This window comes from Triticum aestivum, chromosome 6A (genome assembly GCF_018294505.1).
Source record: "Triticum aestivum cultivar Chinese Spring chromosome 6A, IWGSC CS RefSeq v2.1, whole genome shotgun sequence".
NCBI classification, from domain to species: Eukaryota; Viridiplantae; Streptophyta; class Magnoliopsida; order Poales; family Poaceae; genus Triticum; species Triticum aestivum.
The window spans coordinates 372118644-372127126 of record NC_057809.1 but is presented as its reverse complement, the minus strand read 5'-3'; positions in this window follow the sequence as shown (position 1 = coordinate 372127126).

Below are 8483 nucleotides of genomic sequence, written 5' to 3'. Positions count from 1 at the left end.
GTTCAACTACGTTGGGTCGTCTACTTCTTAGTCTCGTTCTTCTTCCTTGCGGGATCTCAGGCAAGATGACCATACCCTCGAAATCACTTCTATCTTTGCTTGCTAGTTGTTCGCTCTATCGTTATGTCGCCCTACCTACCACTTGTTATATCATGCCTCCCATGTTTCCATGTCAAGCCTCTAACCCACCTTCCTATCCAAACTGTTGTTTGGCTGTGTTACTGCTTTTTCTCAACCCCTGTTATAGCGTTGCTAGTTGCAGGTGAAGTTGAAGTTTGTTCCATGTTGGAACATGGATATGTTGGGATATCGTAATATCTCTTATTTTTAATTAATGCATCTATATAATTGGTAAAGGGTGGAAGGCTCGGCCTTTTGCCTGGTGTTTTGTTCCACTCTTGCCGCCTTAGTTTCTGTCATACCGGTGTTATGTTCCTTGATTTTGCATTCCTTACGCGGTTGGGTGTTATGGGAACCCCTTGACAGTTCGCCTTGAATAAAACTCCTCCACCAAGGCCCAACCTTGGTTTTAACATTTGCCACCTAAGCCTTTTCCCTTGGGTTCCGTGGACTCAAGGGTCATCTTTATTTTAATCCCCCGGGCCAGTGCTCCTCTGATTGTTGGTCCAAACTGGGCGATGTCTGGCGCCCCCTGGGCAACCAGGGTCTATGCCAACTCGACGTCTGGCCCATAAGGTGTGCCCTGAGAACGAGATACGTGCGAATCCTATCGGGATTTGTTGGCACATCGGGCGGCTTTGCTGGTCTTGTTTTACCATTGTCGAAATGTCTTGTAACCGAGATTCCAAGACTGATTGGGTCTTTCCAGGAAAAGGATTATCCTTCGTTGACCGTGAGAGCTTGTGATGGGCTAAGTTGGGACACCCCTGCAGCGTATAAACTTTCGAGAGCCGTGCCCGCGGTTATGTGGCAGGTGGGAAATTTTTAATATCGGGTTGTAGAGAACTTGACACTTGACTTAATTAAAATGCATCAACCGCGTGTGTAGCCGTGATGGTCTCTTTTCGGCGGAGTCCGGGAAGTGAACACGGTCTTGTGTTATGCTTGCACGTAAGTAGTTTCAGGATTACTTCTTGATCACTTATAGCTTCTCGACCGTTGCGTTTCTTCTATTCTCGCTCTTATTTGCGTATGTTAGCCACCATATGTGCTTAGTGCTTACTGCAGCTTCACCTCCTTACCTTACCCTACCCATAAGCTTAAATAGTCTTGATCTCGCGGGTGTGAGATTGTTGAGTCCTCGTGACACACGGATACTTCCAAACGGTTGCAGGTGCTGAGGATACCAGTGCAGGTGATGCTACCGAACTCAAGTGGGAGTTCGATGAGGATCTGGGTCGTTACTATGTTTAGTTTCCTGATGATCAGTAGTGGAGCCCAGTTGGGACGATCAGGGATCTAGCATTTGGGCTTTATCTTCCTTTTTATTCAGTTTTGACCGTAGTCGGTCTTTGAGTGTATTTGGATGATGTTTGTTTATGTATTCTGTGAAGTGGCAAGTGTAAGCCAACTCTTTATCCCTTTCTTATTCAATACATGGGATTGGGTGAGGATTACCCCTCTTGCGACAAAACTACCATGCGGCTATGCCTCTAAGTCATGCCCCGACACGTGGGAGATATAGCCGCATTGTGGGTGTTACACATCCCCAAGCTTAGGGTCTTGTCACTCCTTATTCTCCTCATATCGACATCTCACCCAAAACTTGAAAACTTCAATCACACAAAACTTAACGAAACATTGTGAGATAGGTTAGTATGATAAAGAGCAAACCATTCCACTTTTGGTAATGTCAAAGACAATATTCATAATTGTTCTCACACAATTCCTACTTTAGCATATCATTTCCACAATTTATATTGAGCAATATAAGCCATGGAAACTAGAAAACCAGCAAACTATGCATTGAAAACAGAATCTGTAAAAAACAGAACAACCTATAGTAATATGTACTCCAACCATACTTCTGCTACTCCAATAATTCTAAAAAATTAGGAAAACCTGAGAAATTTGTCTGTTAATCTTCTACAAAAATAATCAGCATTTTATAGCGCTTCTGTTAAAAACGAGAATTGTCTTCCTGAGCGCAAAAGTTTCGGTTTTGCAGCAAGATCAAATCAACTAACACCCAACATGATCACAAAGGCTTTACTTGGCACTTTATTGAAACAAAAGCTATAAAGCATGATTACTACAGTAGCATAATCATGTGAACACACAAAAACAGTAGGTAAAAGTGTTGGGTTGTCTCTCAACAAGCGCTTTTCTTTCATGCCTTTTAAGCTAAGCATGATTATTTCAATGATGCTCGCATAAAAGATAAGAATTGAAACATAACAAGAGCATCATGAATCACATGGCAAGCACATTTAAGCCTAACCCACTTCCTATGCATAGGGATTTTGTGTGCAAAAAACTTATGGGAACAAGAATAAACTAGCATAGGAAGGCAAAACAAGCAAAACTTCAAGATTTTTAACACATCGAGAGGAAACTTGATATTATCGCAATACCTACAAGCATATGTTCCTCTCTCATTGTAATTTTCAGTAGCATCATGAATGAATTCAACAATATAACTATCACATAAAGCATTCTTTTCATGATCCACAAGCATAGAAATTTTATTACTCCCCACATAAGCAAATTTCTTCTCATCAATAGTGGTGGGAGAAAACTCAACAAAATAACTATCATGGGATTGAAAATTAAAAACATGATGACAAGTTTCATGGTTATAATTATTCAATATAGCATACATGTCATCACCATAATCATCATAGATAGCAACTTTGTTTTCATATTCAATTGCAACCTCCTCCAAAATAGTCGATTCATCATTAAATAAAGTCATGACCTCTCCAAATCCACTTTCATCAATATAATCATCATAAATAGGAGGCATGCAATCATCATATGAAATTTTCTCATCAAAACTTGGGGGACTAAAAATATCATATTCATCAAATATAGCATCTGCAAGCTTATGGATTTGCATATCATTAGCATCATGGATATTCAAAGAATTCATACTAACAACATTGCAATCATGCTCATCATTAAAATATTTCATGCCAAACATTTTATTGACTTCTTCTTCTAACAATAGAGCACAATTTTCCGATCCATCATTTTCACGAAAGACATTATAACGATGAATAATATGATGCAACCTCAATTCCATTTTTTGTAGTTTTCTTTTTATAAACCAAACTAGTGATAAAACAAGAAACTAAAAGATTTAATTGCAAGGTATAAAGATATACCTTCAAGCACTCACCTCCCCAGCAACGGTGCCAGAAAAGAGCTTGATGTCTACTACACAACTTTATTCTTGTAGACACGTGTTGGGCCTCCAAGCGCAGAGTTTTGTAGGACAGTAGCAATTTTATCTCAAGTGGATGACCTAAGGTTTATCAATCTGTGAGAGGTGTAGGATGAAGATGGTCTCTCTCAAATGACCCTGCAACCAAATACAAGCAATCTCTTGTGTCCCCAACACACCCAATACAATGGCAAATTGTATAGGTGCACTAGTTCGGCGAAGAGATGGTGGTAAAAGTGTAATATGGAGAGTAGATATTAGTTTTTGTAATCTGAAATTATCAAAACAGCAAGGTAACTAATAGTAAACAAAAACAAAAATGGTGTTGCAATGCTTGAAAACAAGGCCGAGGGTCCGTACTTTTGCTAGTGCAACCTCTCAACAATGCTAACGTAGTTGGATCATATGATTATCCCTCAAAGTGTAACGAAGAATCAGTCCCGAGTTCCTATCAACGGAGAACAAAAGATAGGAATTGTTTGTAGGGTACGAAGCCACCTCAAAGCTATTCTTTTCGTTCGATCTATTCAATAGTTCGTACAAAAATAAAGCAAAGCTATTTTTTCTGTTCGATCTATCCTAGAGTTCCTACTAGAATAGCACCAAAGCATATTCATATTCATAATACTCAATCCACACAAAGAACTACAAAGAGTGCCCCAAGATTTCTACCGGAGAAACAAAGACAAGAACGTGCATCAACCCCTATGCATAGATTACCCCAATGTCACCATGGGAATCCGCAAGTTGAGTGCCAAAACATATATCAAGTGAATCAATACGATACCCCATTGTCACCACGAGTATTCATACCGCAAGGCATATATCATGTGTTCTCAAATATGAACATTCAATCCGACATGACAAAACTCAAAGGGTAAAGATTCAATTCATCACAACAAGAGTATAGTGGGGAGAAACATCATATGATCCGACTATATTAACAAAGCCCATGATATAGATCATGAGAGAGAGAGAGATAAATCACATAGCTACTGGTACAAACCCTCAGCCCCGAGGGTGGACTACTCCCACCTCATGATGGTGGCCGCCGGGATGATGAAGATGGCCACCGGAGATGATTCCCCCCTCCGGTAGGGTGCCGGAATGAGTCTAGATTGGTTTTCAGTGCCTACGGCAGCCCTGCGGTGGCGGAACTTCTGATCTAGGTTAAACCCCAAGGGTTTCGGAATATTTGGGAATTTATAGTGCAAAGAGGGGGTGCGGGAGGCCACCGAGGTGGGCACAACCCACCTGGGCGTGCCAGGGGGCCCCCAGGTGCAGCTCTGGCCCAATGGGTTCCTTCTAGTCCAAAAAAATCTCCGTAAAGTTTCATTGCATTTGGACTCCGTTTGATATTGATTTCCTACGGTGTAAAAAACAAGCAAAAAATAGCAACTAGCACTGGGCACTGGGTCAATAGGTTAGTCCCAAAAAACGATATAAAGTTGCAATAAAATGATTGTAAAATACCCAAGAACGATAAAATAATAGCATGAATACTTCATAAATTATAGATACGTTGGAGACGTATCAAGGGTTAAATTATGTGGCACCTCTTTTCGGCGTTGCGAGGGGCTGTGGTGTTGGGTATGCCGGCGGAAAACTCTCCGCCTCTGTTGTTCCGGGTTGTACGCCGGGCTTCATGCTGTTGTTTCTTCAAAATAAAGTTTGGATCCAAGTAAGCTAAAGGGTGGGAAAACCTTACTTTCCGGGTCACTTGCCAAATTTTCTGTCTTGGTAAGGGCTCTGAGTCAGAGGAAATAATAGTTAACTCTATAGCATCTGCCTCAAGTATGGAGTGGTAGACGTCAGGAGACGTGGGGACCGGATTATCTTGGTCAAGCTTGTAGCTGAGGACTTGGTTCTCAATGTTATCAGCGCATATGCCCCGCAAGTAGGCCACAATGAGAACACCAAGAGGGAGTTCTGGGAAGGCTTGGAAGACATGGTTAGGAGTGTACCGATTGGTGAGAAGCTCTTCATAGGAGGAGACCTCAATGGCCACGTGGGTACATCTAACACAGGTTTTGAAGGGGCGCATGGGGGCTTTGGCTATGGCATCAGGAATCAAGAAGGAGAAGATGTCTTAAGCTTTGCTCTAGCCTACAACATGATTGTAGCTAACACCCTCTTTAGAAAGAGAGAATCACATCTGGTGACTTTTAGTAGTGGCCAACACTCTAGCCAGATTGATTTCATCCTCTCGAGAAGAGAAGATAGGTGTGCGTGCCTAGACTGTAAGGTGATACCTGGGGAGAGTGTTGTACCCCAGCATAAGCTGGTGGTTGCTGACTTCCGCTTTCGGATTCGTGTCCAGCGGGATAAGCGTGCCAAGGTCGCTAGAACGAAGTGGTGGAAGCTCAAGGGGGAGGTAGCTCAGGTGTTCAAGGAGAGGGTATTTAAGGAGGGCCCTTGGGAGGAAGGAGGGGATGCGGACAATGTGTGGATGAAGATGGCGACTTGCATTCGTAAGGTGGCCTCGGAGGAGTTTGGAGTGTCCAGGGGAAGGAGAAGCGAAGATAAGGATACCTGGTGGTGGAATGATGATGTCCAGAAGGCGCTTAAAGAGAAGAAAGATTGCTTCAGACGCCTATACCTGGATAGGAGTGCAGACAACATAGAGAAGTACAAGATGGCGAAGAAGGCCGCAAAGCGAGCTGTTGGTGAAGCAAGGGGTCGGGCATATGAGGACCTCTACCAACGATTAGGCACAAAGGAAGGTGAAAGGGACATCTATAAGATGGCTAAGATCCGGGAGAGGAAGACGAGGGATATTGGCCAAGTCAAATGCATCAAGGACAGAGCAGGCCAACTCTTGGTGAAGGACGAAGAGATTAAGCATAGATGGCGGGAGTACTTCGACAAGCTGTTCAATGGGGAGAATGAGAGTTCTACCATTGAACTGAATGACTCCTTTGATGAGACCAGCATGCGTTTTGTGCGGCGCATCCAGGAGTCTGAGGTGAAGGAGGCTTTAAAAAGGATGAAAGGAGGCAAGGCGATGGGCCCTGATTGTATCCCCATTGAGGTGTGGAAAGGTCTCGGGGACATAGCGATAGTATGGCTAACCAAGCTTTTCAACCTCATTTTTCGGGCAAACAAGATGCCAGAAGAATGGAGACGGAGTATATTAGTACCAATCTTCAAGAACAAGGGGCATGTTCAGAGTTGTACTAATTACCGTGGAATTAAGCTGATGAGCCATACAATGAAGCTATGGGAGAGAGTCATTGAGCACCGCTTAAGAAGAATGACAAGCGTGACCAAAAATCAGTTTGGTTTCATGCCTGGGAGGTCGACCATGGAAGCCATTTTCTTGGTACGACAACTTATGGAGAGATATAGGGAGCATAAGAAGGACTTGCATATGGTGTTCATTGACTTGGAGAAGGCCTATGATAAGATACCGCGGAATGTCATGTGGTGGGCCTTGGAGAAGCACAAAGTCCCAGCAAAGTACATTACCCTCATCAAGGACATGTACAATAATGTTGTGACAAGTGTTCGAACAAGTGATGTCGACACCGATGACTTCCCGATTAAGATAGGACTGCACCAGGGGTCAGCTTTGAGCCCTTATCTTTTTGCATTGGTGATGGATGAGGTCACAAGGGGTATACAAGGAGATATCCCATGGTGTATGCTCTTTGCGGATGATGTGGTGCTAGTTGACGATAGTCGGACGGGGGTAAATAGGAAGTTAGAGTTATGGAGACAAACCTTGGAATCGAAAGGGTTTAGGCTTAGTAGAACTAAAACCGAGTACATGATGTGCGGTTTCAGTACTACTAGCTGTGAGGAGGAGGAGGTTAGCCTTGATGGACAGGTGGTACCTCGGAAGGACACCTTTCGGTATTTGGGGTCAATGTTGCAGGAGGATGGGGGTATTGATGAAGATGTGAACCATCGAATCAAAGCCGGATGGATGAAGTGGCGCCAAGCTTCTGGCATTCTCTGTGACAAGAGAGTGCCACAAAAGCTAAAAGGCAAGTTCTACAGGACAGTGGTTCGACCCGCAATGTTGTATGGCGCGGAGTGTTGGCCGACTAAAAGGCGACATGTTCAACAGTTAGGTGTGGCGGAGATGCGTATGTTGAGATGGATTTGTGGCCACACGAGGAAGGATCGAGTCCAGAATGATGATATACGAGATAGAGTTGGGGTAGCACCAATTGAGGAGAAGCTTGTCCAACATCATTTGAGATGGTTTGGGCATATTCAGCGCAGGCCTCCAGAAGCTCCAGTGCATAGTGGACGGCTAAAGCGTGCGGAGAATGTCAAGAGAGGGCGGGGTCGACCGATTTTGACATGGGAGGAGTCCGTTAAGAGAGACCTGAAGGATTGGAGTATCGACAAAGAGCTAGCTATGGACAGGGGTGCGTGGAAGCTTGCTATCCATGTGCCAGAGCCATGAGTTGGTTGCGAGATCTTATGGGTTTCACCTCTAGCCTACCCCAACTTGTTTGGGACTAAAGGCTTTGTTGTTGTTGTTGTATAGCATCTGCCTGGCAGGTCTCCGCATCATCCTGAGAGAGGTCAGCGTCAATAAGATGTACAAAAAAGAAGTCAAGAGAAATGAGTTCTACCTCCGACTCATCGTTCAGTGCAAATAGCTCTGTTGTGTCTGTTTTCTTCTTTGCGGGTTTCTTGGGAGCTTTGGTCTTTCCCTGGCCTTTTTGGCCGGCTTATCTTGAAGCTTCTTGTTCCAAAAGGGAGAGTCGGCTTGAAGAGATCAATATAATAAGGTAGGAGCAACATATGAGAATAATTAATAAAGTAAAAAAGGGCTTCAATTACTTACATCTAGAGCCGGGTTAAGAGTATAGAAGGGGCTCAGCCCCGTTTTGCTGCAGTTTTCTAGAGTTTCTCCAAGTAAAGACATGGTCATTTTGTTGAGATCCTTTTCTTCAAGGCATGTTGAGTTATACCGCAAGGGGTCGTTCACATTGCTTGTGTATGTGCACGTTAAGCCGGGGTGGCGGATTAAAGGCAAGATCCTCCAGCTAACCCAGCACCGAACCAAGTCAACAATGGTCAAGCCGTTTTCCATCAAGGCTCTTATCTTGGTAAAATTGGGTCCATATTTGGCCCGTTCAGCGGAGCTGATCCGGTCTGGGAGTGGGTGCCTTGGGTT